Here is a 16972-nt window from a genome sequence, read left to right on the forward strand (position 1 = left end):
TCTTTCTAACAGGCCTATACATATCAGTGCGGTCCGAATGAGCGCACTGTTAACCCGCCATTGGACACGTGTTTTCCCTTACCCCTATTAGGTGTTCCCGCATGATTCACAAAGCAAAATGTGCAGCCAAGCTGCACATTTTGCTTTCAGAAATTAGCGCCTACCCAAAGGTAGGCGCTAATTTGTTCAGGCACTGGGAAAGTGCACAGAAAAGCAGTAAAAACTGCTTTTCTGTGCACCCTCTGACTTAATATCATGGCGATATTAAGTTGGAGGTCCCGAAGGGTAAAAAAAAAATAAAAAAATGTGAAATCGGCCGGCAGCTGTCGGGTCGAAAACTGGATGCTCAATTTTGCCGGTGTCTGGTTTCCGAGCCTGTGGCTGTCAGCGGGCTCGAGAACCGACGCCGGCAAAATTGAGCGTCGGCTGTCAAACCTACTGACAGCTGCCGCTCCGGGCCAAAAGGAGGTGCTAGGAATGCACTAGTGTCCCTAGCGCCTCCTTTTGCCTGTTTTCTACCGCCGGGCCTAATTAGCATACAGAATTGTGTGCACAGGCGAGTGGCCTGTGCATGCGCTGGGAGAGCAGGCATTTGCCCACTCTCCCACGGACTTTACTGAATCGGCCTGTAAATCAGCAAATCACTATTCTGTCCATTCTTCATATAGTATTCCCCAACTGTTACAGCTTGCATTTGGATCTCTCACTCATTGAGGACACATGGTACTTTGCTGTTGTGTGGAAATTCTGTATTTCATTGCAGTCTTCTGTAGTAACAATGCCTTTGTTCAAGATTAAAAACATTTCATCTTTTCTAATCCTTTTAGCTGCTGTCATACTGAGTTAATTTGCACAGGTTTTTAATTTTATTTTTTTACATCTCTGTGTCGCTGCCACTGACCTAAAGGTAGGGTAGTCTTTTTCATCTCCTCTCTTCAGGGAAGGCAGGCTTCTGTCTTGAAGTGGCTATGTTTATAGTGATTTATTAAATTTAAAACTGTTGCTGTGTTAACTAACCTGTACAGTGCCTGTGCTGTAGCTATGCCACAGTATCCAACATAGAGAGGCTGTTTTAACTCACTGTGTCTGGGTTTGTGTGTAAGTCAGTGATCCACAAGAAGAGCAGTCTGTGCCAGTGAACACCACAGGTACAGCCAGCCACTGTGGATTATTTTCTTACTGCATTTATTACTAAAGCACTGCTGTTCTACTGGTACTATTCACACAAGTATATATTAGAGCATTATGTCATCCTTTGCTTTTTCTGTATGTGTGTGCATGTGAATGCACTGCGCTAGTTAGCAGAGCAAAATGCTAAAATAGTTGTTGTACTCTAGTGTATTCTCTCTGTGTGTTGTTCAACATTACACAGAAGGATCACTAAAGCCACATTAGTGTCAGTGTGTCCCATATACATCCACCTCATTTTCAGAAATAAAGATTAATTTAAAACATCTTTTGTCCAACACTGCAGCAAATAAAATTCCCTCATGTCAGGCAAAAGTGGTGGTACTAGAGGATGTAGGAAGCTCATAGTTTTTGGTAAGAGATTTGCTAGCAAGACAACAGTGAGTCCCCGACTAAGAAATATAGTGCTTTTTTTTTCAAATACAAAACATCAGAAGGAGAAGCAGGCATGTCAAGTCACAAGAAATTGAGATTTGGGGAGGATCTGCCAATTCTATCAGTGTCTCAGCCAGATCCTGCTGTGTCAGAGAAGAGGAAAAGAGAAGGCACCAGTAGCAGCCGCAGAGTACAACTGCCAGTGCCTTTAGAAGTAGAAGTACATGTGATGAAACCTAAACTACCAGCAGTGCAATCTTTTAGTGCAGCAGAAGCCATAAAAGCCGTTTTGTCAACTCTTCCTCTGAATCAGAGCTTGAAGAATCTCTTGAAGCAGAGTTGGGAGAGGCATTAGCTGAAGACCCAGTATTAGGAGGTTTAGTCAGTACTGTGCTAGCTTCCACTTCACTGACAGAGGAGAGTGAGACAGAAGGATATATTTTTTATTTATTTGTTTTTATATACCGGTCTTCGATTTACATATCACATCGGTTTACAAATAATTTGAAAGGTGCAGGAAGGAAGTCCTTTCCTTTTGACTGGTACAGTAAATGATTACAGAAATATGTTAGTGAGTGAGAGCAGGCCACACTGACAGTGCAGGAACAAAGGATGAGTGAAGCCTCTGCTGCAATTCCTCAGGCTCCATCTGCATCTACCGCCATTTCAGTGCCAGCAGCATCATCCACTCCCAAGAATGCAGACAGAGGCAAGGGATCACAAAAGAAATCTGTGATTATGAAGCCATTTTCAAATGAGGAAGGACCCATGCTTTCCACGATGTAACTATTGCACAAAGGACATCAGCTGAAGGAAGCAACTGGGCCACTTAAACAATGCTTGAATGGAGCATCACCTGAAGAAGCAGCATCCCTCTCAATATCCACATGCGAATGGTAGTAGCAGTAGTCAGGGAAGGCCTTTCTGCAAGACAGAGGACATTAGTATTTGCAAAGAGAACAAGTGTTCCTGAAGCTGCTTCCAAGGCTATGGCTACTTCTACGTCAGGTGGCAGGCCAGCAGCAACAGTCCCCAGCTATATCTAGGAAGTGACAGCCCACAATTGGTGCAATTGGGTGGTATTCAGTGGCACTGTCACAGGGAAAGAGGAAGGGAGCAACCAAGGTGGTGTCTAGGACTAATGGTGAGATGATCACTTTAGATGATCAACCCCTGCAGGTTGTTGGGGAACGTGGGTCTCAGGCCTTTGCTGCTGCTCCTGGTGCCTAACTATAAAGTATTCCCCAGGTCCACTTTCAGCAGAAAGGTCATCCCCAGTTTGTACAAGCATTGTTTTAGCCATCTGTGAGTGCTACTGGTGAAGGCACAGGGGAGCAATGTGCATTTCAAAACTGACATCTGGACATCACAAATGCCTCCCACTCCTCTCTCTGATGGCACACTGGTGGGACCTGGCTGAAGTAGAGGCAGGAAGCAGCTCCACAGGGGCTGGGGTAACAGGACGCAGGTGGGCTTTGCTGCACACTCACCTGGTGGACAGATCCCATATTCCTGCCAATATTTTAGCAGCTATTAGAGGAATGCTGGAGGGCTGGCAGCTGGATGTGAGAGCCAGAAGTCTCAATGCAGGGTTCTTTATCGCCGACAATGGCTGTAAAATGCAGGAAAACAAAAGTGTGCTGCACAAACAAGTTTGGTGGTCTGTAAGTTCAGGTGAAAACGTCCAGTTTTAATGTGAAAATAGAAAAATCAATCACTTGTAGCTGAAACAGTCCAGGCAAATTAATAGCTGATGACAGCAAACAGATATTTTTGAAGCAGGTAGTATAACATTCATCTGTCCCTCGACATGGACCGTGTTTCGCATAAAGCTGCATCGGGAGGAACAAATCTGCAATAAGAAGCAAGTAAAAGGATATCTTAAAGGCAATACAGTTTCAAAAAAACATAGCAATATGATGGCTCACAGCAGAGGGAATGCATACCAAATTGATGGCAGATTAATCACTGACAATGAATAAATCTGAAAGAAACAGCACAAGTCAGAAAAACAAAGTTCAGGCAATGGTCGAAATTTCAGAAAGCAAAGCTGAAGAAGCCGGAAATATAAACCTTAATGAGAGTTTATAAAGACAAAGTATCAACAGCTTCTTGTAGACAAAGTATGGTGCGACTTTAAAGCAGAAACGATTGGGAAATGGCTGGCAGATATAGCAGAAGAGGTAGTAAAGCACGTGAAAAGACAGCACAGGCATAACCTGGGGGCCGGTTTAATGATGTCATTCCTTCTGATGAACAGGGATGCCCTGAGGGCGGATTAACATAACGTCATTTTTTTCTGATATAGTGAGAAAAAGAATGGGTGTCATGGGGGTGAGACTATTACGGCCGGATTTTAAATGCACTGCGGCGTAAATCCAGCCGGATTTATGCGCGCAGGGCCCTCGCGCACCGGCGCTCCTATTTTGCATAGGCCACCGGCGCGCGTAAGTCCCGGGGCTTCGTAAAAGGGGCGTGTGGGGGGGGCGTTCCGAAAATGACGCCGCGTTTCGGGGGCATGACGCAGCATTTCGGGGGCGTGCCTGGGGGCGTGGCCGAGGCCTCCGGACCAGCCCCCGGGTCGGGTGATGGCGAGCGCAGATTTACGTCTGCTTTCAGCAGGCATAAATCTGCCAACAAAGGTAAGGGGGGGTTTAGATTGGGCCGGGGAAGGGAGGGGAAGGTGGGGGGAGGGCGAAGGAAAGTTCCCTCCGAGGCCGCTCCGAAATCAAAGTGGCCTTGGAGGGAACAGGCAGCACGCGCTGGGCTCAGCGCGCGCAGTTTGCACAAATGTGCACCCCCTTGCACGCGCCGACCCCGGATTTTATAAGATACACGCGTATCTTATGAAATCCAGCGTACTTTTGTTCGCACCTGGTGCGCGAACAAAAGTGCGCGCTCGCGCAAAATTATAAAATCTACCCCTTAATGTCAAATTTGAGAAATGATTGATAGAATGTGCAGGGAAAGGAATAATTAAGGGATAAAAATGACAAAAAGCCACAATTGGGATTTAACAAAAAAAAATGGGGACAAAAATGAAATGCTGAGATTAAAACTAAAAAGAAAAAAGGAAAAAATGACGTTATATTAACCCACCCTCTGGAGGTCAAAAGTCTTACAGTTGGGGCATCCCTTCCCTTCAGAATCAGCCTCTAGAACTGCATAAAGTAGACTGGTTGAAGTCTCATCCGTGATATGTAGGAAGGCATCACTCTCTTCCTACTAGCTGTGCATCTCCCTATGAAACCAGTAATAATTATAATGTATGTGTGTAATAACCCTGAGTCTTTTATTTTATAAAGAACTAGTTGCAAAACCTGCCAAAGTGATGGCATAAAACGGGCTTTAAACGTGTATCATCAGTACTGTAATCTTTTTGCTTTTCTTCCTTCTCTATATGCACACTCAACCCTACCACCCGCTAAGGCCCTGTGTGTACGTGAGAGGAGACAGACATGAAGCCTTCGAGAAGTGTCTGGCAACACATCTTCCAATCCCAGAGAGGTGCCTTTATCAGATTCAAGAACTGTCTGCTCAGCTTTCTGCCATGTGGCAGAAGGATGACCCTCCTTGGGTCAAGCAGTTCAAGCAGTCCAAGTGAAGAAGGTAAACCAATCAGAACTCGACTCATACTCTTGTTTTTCATATGGATGAAGCCTCTGAATATGCATAGCCTGACTCTTAAAATCAGAGGCTCGGGGTTCAGCTAAGAAGATTCCATCCACACCACTGAGAAGACATCTGAGTTATTGCTCTCTGCCATGCCCTGCAACTAAGCTTATAGATGAGATCCAATGTCCTGGAGCACTGCATGCAAGAGTGTCTCAAGCCCTGCTAGTTCAGCCAGAGTTGAACTTGCCTGGTTTTTCTCAAGGAACTAAGGGAATCCTCTACTCTTCATCTAGGTGCAGAGAGCCACAGCCAGAGACAGCATTCAAGAGCTCCAGCTTCTCTTACAGCTCAGAAACCAAGAATCTTCAAAGTGGCGAGAGAGGGATTCGATTCATGGTTTTGTCTGCGGTCTAGTAAGATAGAATTGTTTATAAATTATAAGCAAGTTCCATCTAAGGTGATGGGTTATGCTTCTGCTAATTTATTCATACTTGCCAAGCTAATCATCATAAGTGCATTCTGTGCTACTGATTTATTATAAGTTTCTAACATTGCTGGTAACCTAATGCCTTACAATAAGAATCTCTATTCTGAGCCAAACGGGTGTGACTTCCTGGGCTTATCGGGTCACATATAAAAGTAATGCCCCCTTGACCGCTTACCTCGTGGGGCATTCCTGGATCTGGGAATGTACGCCGTGACGTCATGGCGTACGTGCATATGCTTTCGCTGGCTTGGGGGCCCGTGCACTATGGGCATCTATCTTCGCCGGCAGGGCTGCTTTCACCGCCGGGCATACATCTTCGCCGGCGGGGGCCACTTTCACCGCCGGCTGCCCCCGGGAGGCAGGGGAGCCGCGGTGCGTGTCTCCGGAGGAGGGCAGAGAGGGCTGCAAGAAAAAGTAAGTTAACTTTGGTTACACTTTACATGTCGAGTTGCTTTTCACCTGCGCCTTGCTTCAGGAGGAGGGGATTTTAGGTTTTCCTTTGGTTAAAGTTGCTTCAGGAGGAGGGTAGAGAGGGTAGAGAGGACTGGGGCTGCCCCGGAGACCGGCACCCATGAACGCGGCCAGGGCAGGTGACCGGGGGCTGGGGGAAAGTTTGCCGCCTACCCTTACCCCTGCCTCTAACGCAGGGGTAAGGTTAGGCAGTAAGTTAGCAGGTTAAACGTGCGGCAAAACTGCAGATTTAAAAAACGATAATTGGGACGCGCGTTAATGTATGGGAGGGAATAGCTAATCCGATCGTTTACATCTCATATACATGCCGCGGGCGGAAAGGGTTACCAGTTGATTTAAAGAGGCAGTAAGGATGGGTTAAAAGGGATAGTGAATTGCGGGTTGGTCTAACGCGGCCAAATTGTGAGTAGAAAGCGGGTTAGAAGCAGGGTAACCGCGGCCGCACTTTACTGCATTGGCCTGTCAGATAATAGAAGGACCAGGGAGCATGCCATTAAGTTAGCAAGTAGCTCATTTAAAACAAATTGAAGAAAATTATTTTTCACTCAGTGCATAGTTAAGCTCTGGAATTCATTGCCAGAGGATGTGGTTATAGCACTTAGTGTAACTGGGTTTAAAAAAGGTTTGGATAAGTTCCTAGAGGAAAAACCCATAAACTGCTATTAATTAATAAGCAACTGTAGCTTGTGATTTATCTAATGTTTGGGTACCTGCCAGGTACTTGTGACTTGGATTGGCCACTGTTGGAAACAGCATACTGGGCTTGATGAACCCTTGGTCTGACCCAGTATGGTATATCTTATGTTATGTTATGTTATGTTATGTCAACTCCTTTGATACAAATGTGTTTCAATTCCCTAGTCCTCTATTCAAACCATGGTACTTCAAAGATTTCCTATAGGAGGCCAATAGAAATTATAAACCTGAACATTTTTAGAAAGTTTAAAGAACAACCAATTCCATCACTGTTCCACATTACCTTTTATTTATTATTTATTTAGTTCTCTAATTTATAAACTATACTCTTACCCAACAGTCATTCAGCAGAACATGGTTTGGAGAAATGTATCCATCTTGTGCTCCTACCATGTGACAGGGGCCGACCAATAGCACTGGTAGCCCCTGTGACATAGTAAGGGCAAAGGCTCTCGGCACCATTTTGAATACTGGCAGCCGACGGCCCGAGTGCAAGATATGGCTCCAGGACCCCCACTGGACCAGCAGGGACTTTTGGCAAGACTTGGGGGGATCAGGAGGGTGGGGGTTTATTCGTTAATGATACGTTGCATTCGTGGTGGTTCGCCATACGTTTCGGGAACCCACAAATGCAACGAAAAGGGACCTATACATTGCGGATTGCGCATTCGTTCAAAACGAACGCACATTCCTACCCTCTGCTGCAACCAGTTTCTAACTCAGGATGCCATGTTAGTACACCCCACCCCACTCCAGCCCCTCCGCAGGCTGCTCAAATTATTTATGAGTTTCCTATGTGGATCGGTGTCATAGCCTTTCTCAAATCTAAGTATAACACCTCTGCTTCTTTGGTAAACCAGAGATATTTTTATGTATTTGTCATGATCTACCTTTGGTGAAATCGTAATGCTTCGGTAACCTGTTGGATTGAAGATATTCTGCAATCCTTTCCTTCAATGGAGATTTTACCCACCATAGAGGAGGCTGACAGGCCTGTAGTTAAGCTGATTTCCCATTCTCACTTTCATGACGAGAGATGGCATCTGTTTGGCTCCAGACTTCTGGAACCATTCCTGTTTACAAGGAACTGATGAACAGAATTGTCAGTGGAGCTGACAGATCCTCATTCTGTTTCTGCAGAAGGGATTCTTCAATCAACATCCACAAGATTAAAATCTTCCACCAGAAACATCTCCCTCTTCATTACTCTGTTATAGATGTCTCGCTAAATCTTTATCCAGCTCTTCCTCCTATATAGGAGGTCCATAAATCATGCCAGAATAAATAAAAATACCAATTCCCTAAGGTAAGCCAAAGTGCTTCCTTCCTTCCCATACCATCTGCATTTCAGTGACTTTAATATTATGTTTACATAAAGTGCTAGTCCTTCCCTCTTTCGGCCAACCCTGTCCTTCCTGAGCATAGATAGACAGTACAGCTAAATCCAGGCATGGGTCTCTTCGACACATTTTTCATCCTCATGGCATGCCCAAGAACATCCTCTCTGACCGAGGGGTTCAATTCACAGTGAAATTCTGGAGATCCCTCTGCAAAAAGTTTGATATATCCTTGGATCTAACATCAGCTTACCATCCGCAAGCCAACGGACAAACACTCCACTCTAATGTCACTTCCAGACAAAGCGACTGGACCAAATTGCTCCCCTGGGCCGAATTTGCACTGAATTCGCATCCCTCAGCTTCTACAGGATCATCACCTTTCCAGCACATCTACGAACGTCAACCGTTACCTCCGTTACCGATACCCTTGTCAGTGTCATCTCCTGCAGCCCAGGCTTCGGTGCAAGAACTGCATCAGCTTTGGGAGCACACTAAAGGACTTCTCCAAAAGGCAGAACAAAAGGCCAAAAGATTTTATGATGCTCATCACAGAGCAGCTCTGCAGTTACAACCTGGAGTGAAGGTATGGCTCAGTACCTGCTTCATTCGCCTTAAGATGCCATCTGCTTGATTGGCGCCTCGCTGCATTGGGCCTTTTGCAATACTCCGCCACCTGGGACCAGTAACTTACAGCTGTCAGTTGCCATCATCTCTTTGAATCCACAATGCTTTCCACATATCCCTCCTAAAGCCGCTCATTTTGTCAGAATTCTCAAAAAAGACCCCAGAACCTCAACCTCTCACAGCAGAAGAGGATATTACCTACCAGGTTGAAGATATTCTTGATGTGTAGAAACATGGGAGACACTGGGAGTACCTCATGTCCTGGGAAGGATTTGGACCAGAGGAGAACAGTTGGGAGCCTGCAATTAACATCCTTGACAAGGATCTGATGAGACAATTCCACTTATCTCATCCCAGGAAACCGAAACCCCTGGGGAGAAGCCTTAAGAAGGGGGTTACTGTTACACCTGTCAGTCGCAGACTGCTGCAACTTCTCATGCTCACCTCTTTTTTTCCCTGCACCAGCAATCCTCAGAAGAGTGGCAGCCTCTGCCAGCAAACGCCGACCTACCCGGCACCCCCAGGATGGTGAGGGCGCTGCCGACCACCTTCTTGGTCCCGGAATCTCCTAAGGTGCGCACACGCACACAAGGGTCTCCTTTCTACACGTCATGACAGGAACCTCGGAGGCATCCCCTCCTGAAGACATCAACCCTCTGCTGTACTTAAACCATCTGGCCCGCTCCTCCTATGAGTTAGCAAGGAGTTTCTTCGTTGATGAATTCTACTCTTCGTTTGGACTTGTAGTTCCTATCTCCGGGTTTTGGATGCTCTAGGTACCTCTCCTCGGTGGCCTCTCCACGTCCTGGCTATCCCCTCCTCGGAGGGCTTTCCAGCCGGGAGAACCTACCTGACTTACTCCCTGGGACTCTGTCTAAGAACTGCCTCGTGAGTACACTACTTCTGACTCTACGATACCAGCTTGCTGAAACTTCCTTCGGTGTACCCCGAGCCTCGGGCCACTACTGTTCTCGCTTCAGTGACTTGCTCCAGTATACCCTGTGCTGCAGGGTTCTGCCTCATCATCTACTATTCCTCTCTGGACATCTGCACCTCAGTCATCATCACCGTCTACTGTACAGACTCCTCGACGTACCCCGCGCTGCGGGCCACTACCATATCCTCACTACTGGGTTTACCCCATTACTCTGAACTGTACTTTTTTATTCCCGCTCTGCGGGCTCTGCCTTCCTTCCTGCCTAATAAAGTTTCTACTTCCAGCTGAGTCCTATGCTGCTTAGGCCATGCCAGCCCATGTGAGGCCCCACAGGGCTCCTCCCTGTGGGCAGAGACACCTCTCAGTCCGACCCAGGGTTCACATCCATACCAAAACATAACATTTACATTTATATCCCATCTTTTCAGACCCAAAAAACTTCCTAAAGTGACTTGCGGCAAATCAAAAGTACATTTCATAATTGAATATAAAACAACATTGTTTCTTTATATTCTTTTAGTCACATCAGTGTGGATTACACTCAGATACTATGTTTATTTTCCTGTAACTAAGGGAATGGAGGACGTAGTAACTTGCCCAAGGTCACAAGGGGTGGTAGTAGAATTTGGACCCTGGCATATAGCTCGCTGCTCTAACCACTAGGCTAATCCTCCACTCTAATCAATACAAAATTACAATTACAATATTTGCAAAAACATGAAATAATATTAATAACTAACAAAATTTAAATTATCTAACTAAAGCAACAGACCCTAACCCAAATTAGCCTCCCCATGCAGAGAACAGGGACAAAGTTAATACCCATGTCCTTGAGGGCTCATGAAGGGGCACAAAAAGGGACAAACCCCTTTGATTCACAACTTTAGTGATGAACCACCACCCAAAGTTGGCCACTTTTGATCTTCTGGTTAAGTAGTGGCATCATCTGGAGTGGGAAAAACCATGGCAAGCAGGAACAACATCATCTGACATTGAGGGCAGAGAATAGGAGGAGGGACGCTCATTAACAAGGTCCCAGTACAGGAATCATTCTCCCTTTCACCTCAATGGCCACATATAATGGTGATATGTTCAGTCTTGCAGCCACTTCTAAGCAGATTACATTCAAGTACTCTAGGCATTTGGCTATCTCTAAAGACCTTGTAATTTAAAGGGTGTCATCTACTAAGGCCTTTTTCATATTCTGTGTCTATGGGGAAAAAAGCTTAGTAAAGTAGGCCCTATGGGCAAGCTTCATTAAGTTGTTTCTCCCATTTTGTATCTATGGGAAAAAAAACCATAGTGAATCAGGTATTAAATTTGTACCTGAGACAATGGAGGGCAAAGTGACATGGCCAAGATCACAAAGAGTGTCAGTGGGACTTTAGAATTTCCAGCCAGTGACATAATTGAACATCAATTTCTCCTTCTTTCTTTCTTAGCAGTCTATAAAATGTGCATTGTATCTCTCCTATGGATTTAGGTTGTCAACCTTATTTCTCTCCAATCCTGCCCCTAAATCTGCCCCATCATTTCAAGGATTCTGTGCCACTGTTTTCCTCTATACTGGAACTCCATCATTGCCTCTAATCTAGATGACTCTGCAACGATCTGAATGGGGCAAATAAATTGTTAAGAACTTAAGGCACTGAATCTCTCTAGATAGGGTTCAATTAGCATTTGGATCAAGCAAGTGGTGTAGTGGACCCAGGCCCAGAGGCTAAATAGGGTGAACTGATGTTAGCTGGGTAGGGTTCTCACCCACTGAAGACCCATCTATGACCCCCCACCTTTTGACTGCTATTTCTTCTTTTCTACCCATCAAATACCAGAAAATGTGACTCACTCCACAGTTTATTTCTAACAAACTAACTTTTTTTTTTCCTAGTAAAACCAGCAGTAAGAGAATGAAATAGAGTAGAACAAATTCACTGATTAAATCAGGGCCATAGGCTTATACAAGCTAAGCTGAGGTAGTTACAAAAGCAACTGAAAAAAATACAGTTAAAAATGTTTCTGCAACTATATACAATTGTCCCTTATGAAAAGAGGGAAGCAAGTCATATTTAAAATATTTTCTGCCCCTCTTCTATCCAACAGCGCCCAGAGCTCTCAGTAAGATACAATTGTCACATTCCCATCACTTGTTGCTATCCAAAGCATCCCTTCTGTATGAGAGTCCATGGATATCACAGTCCCACCATCCACGTATGCATCATCAAAAAGTTCTTTATTCACTTCGTGTTCCAAAGTATGCCATCTCCAAGGATCAAGAACTCTGATCACTCCAGAATCCCTTGCTACCAGATCTTATCCAGACAATATCCCTGAACTTCCCCAGGGTCCAGGCTCCCACCCATCAAAATTTCTCTATTCCAAACTCTTCTAACACAAAGAACTCCACTTTTAGCTTTGGGACTCCTCGGGTTCCAGGCTGTCTCTCCTTTAGAAGACTCACCACATCTTGCTGCTTCCCTGTGAGAACTGTCTACCACCTCAGGCCTTTCCCCTTGAGGGCAAAAGCCTCTGCAGGGCCCTCTCACCTGAGAGGCAGCTCCAGGCTGAACCTACTCTCCCGGATGGGTTCCATCCAATTACGCCTAATCCAACTAGCTCCCCGCCAAAATCCTAAACCATTTTATTTATTTATTTATTTAACACTTTTTTATACCGACCTTCATAGTAAATAAACCATATCGGATCGGTTTACATAAAACAAGGGTATAACAGAAGCAATAAATAAAAGTAATTAACAAGAAAAGAGAATAAGATAAAGTTACATTTAACAAGGAGTAAAAAACTTGGGAAGCTTAAGAGCTGGAAGGAAGTTAAAGTTTTATATAAGGAACAAAGCTCCCCCTACAGGATTTAGTTTCCTATCTTTCTTAAAGGACCACATACCCGTAAACCCAAAATATTTAGTCATCATGACATCATGAAAGGTGGGAAGCAACTCAGAGAGAGGCAAATAGCTGTTGGGGCACCTTTGCAGAACCTTGTTCAGGATTTGCCTACTAGATGGAATTCCACCTATCTTATGTTGGAGAGGTTGTGTGAAAAGCAGACACCTGTTCATGATTTGGCAATGGCATTTGAAATTGGATTGGAAAGTCCTCTTGGATGTCAGGACTGGACAAACATTGCACAGATGGTGCATGTCCTCAAGCCTTTTAAAGAATATACTGATGCAATGAGTTCAGCTACAGCCACGTTAGGTGATGTCATCCCCGCAATATACTATCTAGAGAAATTTATGCATCAGCCACAGTTCTCGAAAGAAGTAATGTAATTGTAAACCGTTGTGATGGCATTGCCGATGTGACGGTATAGAAAAACCAATAAACTAAACTAAAGTGGTACTACTTGTGAAATCCTTAAAAGAGCAAGTACAGAAAAGGTTGAAACCTGTCATGCAAAGGGATTGCTATATATTGGCTGCTATGTATGACCCACGTGTGTAAGGCAATTTTGCTGTCAAGTGCAATGCTCTTACACACTGCAAAAAAAAAGTTGATTGCAATGGTTGAAAATATGTTAAAGAGGCTCAGTTTTAAGGATGATGATGATGAATTAGGATCATCTTCTTCTCAGTCTCCAAATCCATCCTGCTCAACTGCTTCTACCAGCTGCTCCCTACCATGAGAGACCAATCTCATCCCGTTTCATGAATTCATGAATTGGGTATAATGTACCAGTCAAGAGCATCACTTGCTCGCAGAAGTGTGGGTGGTGCTGACCAGCAGCAATACCTGCAAGAGAAGGTTTCAGAAATTCAGGTTAAGAGTTTTCTGTCCTAACCAATTCAGAGCATGAACTCAGATCCCTTGAGATATTGGGTACAGAAACCTTCAATGTGGCCTGATCTTGCCATAGTAGCACAGCACTTTCTTTTCTGCCCACCAACCAGTGTATAACGTGAAATAGTATTTTCAATGACAGGGAGCATTGTGAGTCTACACCGTGCACGTTTGTCTCCAGACTCAGTAGAACAATTGGTTTTCATCAAAATAAATGTTGCACTGCTAGGGTATCCGGATGTTCCCTGTGACTGGGAGGAGGAGTGAGCCTCTTGTCTAGGCCCGGAATGCAAGGTCAGTTGGGGACCCAGCAGGATGGAGCATTCCTGTCTTGAGACTCCCAGACTGGCTTCTTCATGAAGCTCCGTCCTGCTGTGTTCTCAACAGCGCAAGTTGGGGCACACTGCAGCCTGCCAGCAGTCAGCACTGCCCCTGCCAGCCTCCTGCCTAGGCCCATGATGCAAGGTCGAGGGCTGGAAGAGAGGCTTTGCTTTATGCAGCTGTGCTCCCCGCACCACCCGCTAGGGCACCCGTCAGTGCAGCTACCACCTCACTGCCGCTGCTGCCTCTTGTGGCACCCAGAAGAAGCCAGTCTGTGAGTCACAAGACATGAATGCTCTGTCCTGCTGCACCCCCGACAGTGCCTGTTGGGGAGCACTACAGCCTGCCAGCAGTCAGTGCTGCCCCTGCCTGTCTACTGCCTCCTGTCCAGGCCCGATATGCAAGATCAAGGGCTGGAAGAGAGGCTTTGCTCTATGCAGCTGTGCTCCCCGCACCACCCACTGGGGCACCCGGCAGTGCCGCTACCACCACACTGCCGCCGCTGAGTCTTGTGGCTCCCAGAAGAAGCCAGTCCAGGAGTCCAAGACATGAACGCTCCATCCTGCTATGTCCCCAACAATGCCCGCTGGGGAGTACTACAGCCTACCAGCAGTCAGCGTTGCCCCTGCCCGTCTCCTGCCTCCTGTCCAGGCCAGTATTGTTCATTTCAATACTAATAGTAAAGTACTAACTAACTACTAAGTACTAGAACTAAGAAAGCAGAATCATGCAAATGTATTCGATGGGTGGTGAAGGGCTGATGTGCACGGAGCAGGAAAGAGACCTTGGGGTGATAGTGTCTAACGATCTGAAGTCGGCGAAACAATGCGGCAAGGCAATACCTAAAGCCAGAAGAATGCTGGGCTGCATAGAAAGAGGAATATCGAGTAAGAAAAGGGAAGTGATTATGTCCTTCTACAGGTCCTTGGTGAGGCCTCACCTGGAGTACTGTGCTAGTTCTGGAGACCGTATCTCCGAACAGACAGACAGGATGGAGGCAGTCCAGAGAAGGGCGACCAAAAAGGTGTATGGTCTTCATTGAATGCCTTATGAGGAGAGATTGAAGAATCTAAATATGTATACCCTAGAGGAAAGGAGGAGCAGGGGGGATATGATACAGACCTTCAGATACTTGAAAGGTTTTAATGATCCAAAGTCAACGACAAACCTTTTCCATTGCAAAAAAAATCAGCAGAACCAGGGTTCATGATTTAAAACTGCAGGGAGGAAGACTCAGAACCAATGTCAGGAAGTATTTCTTCACGGAGAGAGTGGTGGACACCTGGAATGCCCTTCCAGAGGAAGTGGTGAAGACTAAAACCGTGAAGGATTTCAAAGGGGCATGGGATAAACGTGTGGATCCATAAAGTCTAGAGGATGTGAATGAAGAGAAGAGGCATGGGGGTGGCTTGCGGGAATGATGGCTACTACCGGGAGATAATACCTTTATTCAATATACATACACACGGTTAATGCGACTCCAACATTGCTCTATGCTTCAACGGCAAGAGGAAATGTGGAAAATAGGATTTGCATTCACAAAAAAGCGGGGAGTAGCTTGCTTGTTATGGCGGTTACTACCCTAAACCAATTAATGCCTGATACTTCACTTTCACTGCATATCCAGCATAGCTCACTGCGTCGATGGCAGGGGGGGATGAAGAAAAGATGATTTATATTCAGACAACCAGCAAGGACTGAATTGCACAGGCTGGGTAAACAAATAAGCGTGGAAATAGCTTGCTTATTGCGGCAGTTACTACCCCTAACCAATTAAGCTATATACTTCACTAAGATGCAGCTCCAGCACTACTCTCTACAGCAATGGCCGGGGTGGAAGTGAAATAGAACGAAAAAGTTACTAAGGGCCAAAAGAATCAGATAAGTATGAGAAAAAAAATAAGTGTGAAAGCTTGCTGGGCAGACTGGATGGGCCGTTTGGGCTTCTTCTGCCGTCATTTCTATGTTTCTATGTAAAACAAAAGACCTTCAGAAATAAAAAAAGAAAAACTGAGCGCCTAGCAGTTGTACATTTCTGAAGGATTTTTTTTCCATGATTCTGCTTTCTTACTCCTACTTTAGTATCACAAGCATTACATTTGCTGCTTCAAATGGCTGTCTTGGTCAAGCAGCAATGTTTGGCACCGAAGTGTGAGTTGTTGCAATATTGTGCAGTGCACAATGCACAATATTGCATTGGCCAGGTTGAAAGATGTGTGAATGGTCAGTAGCCATGGTTGAAACCTTGACGGCGCTACTGCTCACAAGTATACAACTTGTGCTAATTCAACCAGACTGAATGTTTTATGAAAGTGTATGACTGAGTGCCATACTAGTAAAAAAAAAACACTGAAATTTGTTGGATTATAATACGTACATGTCTGCTCTCTGTAATTTAGTACCTTACTATTTAATTTAGGAATAATTATTATTAATCAGTTAAATAACTAATGAATAATAAATAAATAAAAGAATAAACAAACAAACATTTTATACAAACAATATATTTTATTTTTAACAATTAAACAAAAATAATATATATATATATTTTTTTTTTTTCTATAAATAAAAAAAAAAATGAGTGGAGGAGCCCAGGCCAGGGTGAATAATGATGCCTTCTCTTCAAGACTTCATAATGTTGCAGCAGAGTCATGTGGAGAGGAGGGTGACGAACCGGGAGGATCCTGCTCTAGAACAGAGGGCTCTGGCATCTCCTCCTCATGAGATGCCATTGCCCTCTGCTCCTGAGAGGCCTCCTCCAGGGCTGACAACCTCCTCTCCACATTTATGACATCCTGCTGCAACATCATGAAGTCAGCATCATATTTTGCCTTGAACTGCCGTACTTTCTGCAGGATCTCCTCCAGCTTGGCAAACTGTGCAGGGCATGCACAGCTAGGAGGAGATCCTGGAGGAAGTATGGCAGTACTGGTGCTTGTGCTGGGCCGGGCTGCTGGCGCTAGAGGTGTGCATTCGTTTTTAACGTATTTCTCATCCGCAACGTATAGGGCCCTATTCATTGTATTCGTGGGGAAGCAAAACATATCGCGATTCCCCATGAATACACCGAATCATTCGGCCGTCTAAAGGACCAAATTTAAACAAACCCCCCACCCTCCTT

At 45.1% G+C, this 16972-nt stretch overlaps 1 long non-coding RNA gene across 1 annotated transcript; it reads right to left on the bottom strand.

The window, feature by feature from the left end:
• Positions 1 to 2096: 2096 nt before the first annotated feature.
• On the bottom strand, positions 2097 to 6060 carry LOC115093316. The gene is made up of 3 exons (XR_003857286.1): positions 5841 to 6060; positions 3054 to 3415; positions 2097 to 2487 (listed from the first exon to the last, which is right to left on the bottom strand). It is a non-coding gene; the product is annotated as an uncharacterized LOC115093316 (long non-coding RNA).
• Positions 6061 to 16972: the final 10912 nt, after the last annotated feature.

Source organism: Rhinatrema bivittatum, chromosome 6 (assembly GCF_901001135.1).
Source record: "Rhinatrema bivittatum chromosome 6, aRhiBiv1.1, whole genome shotgun sequence".
NCBI classification, from domain to species: domain Eukaryota; kingdom Metazoa; phylum Chordata; class Amphibia; order Gymnophiona; family Rhinatrematidae; genus Rhinatrema; species Rhinatrema bivittatum.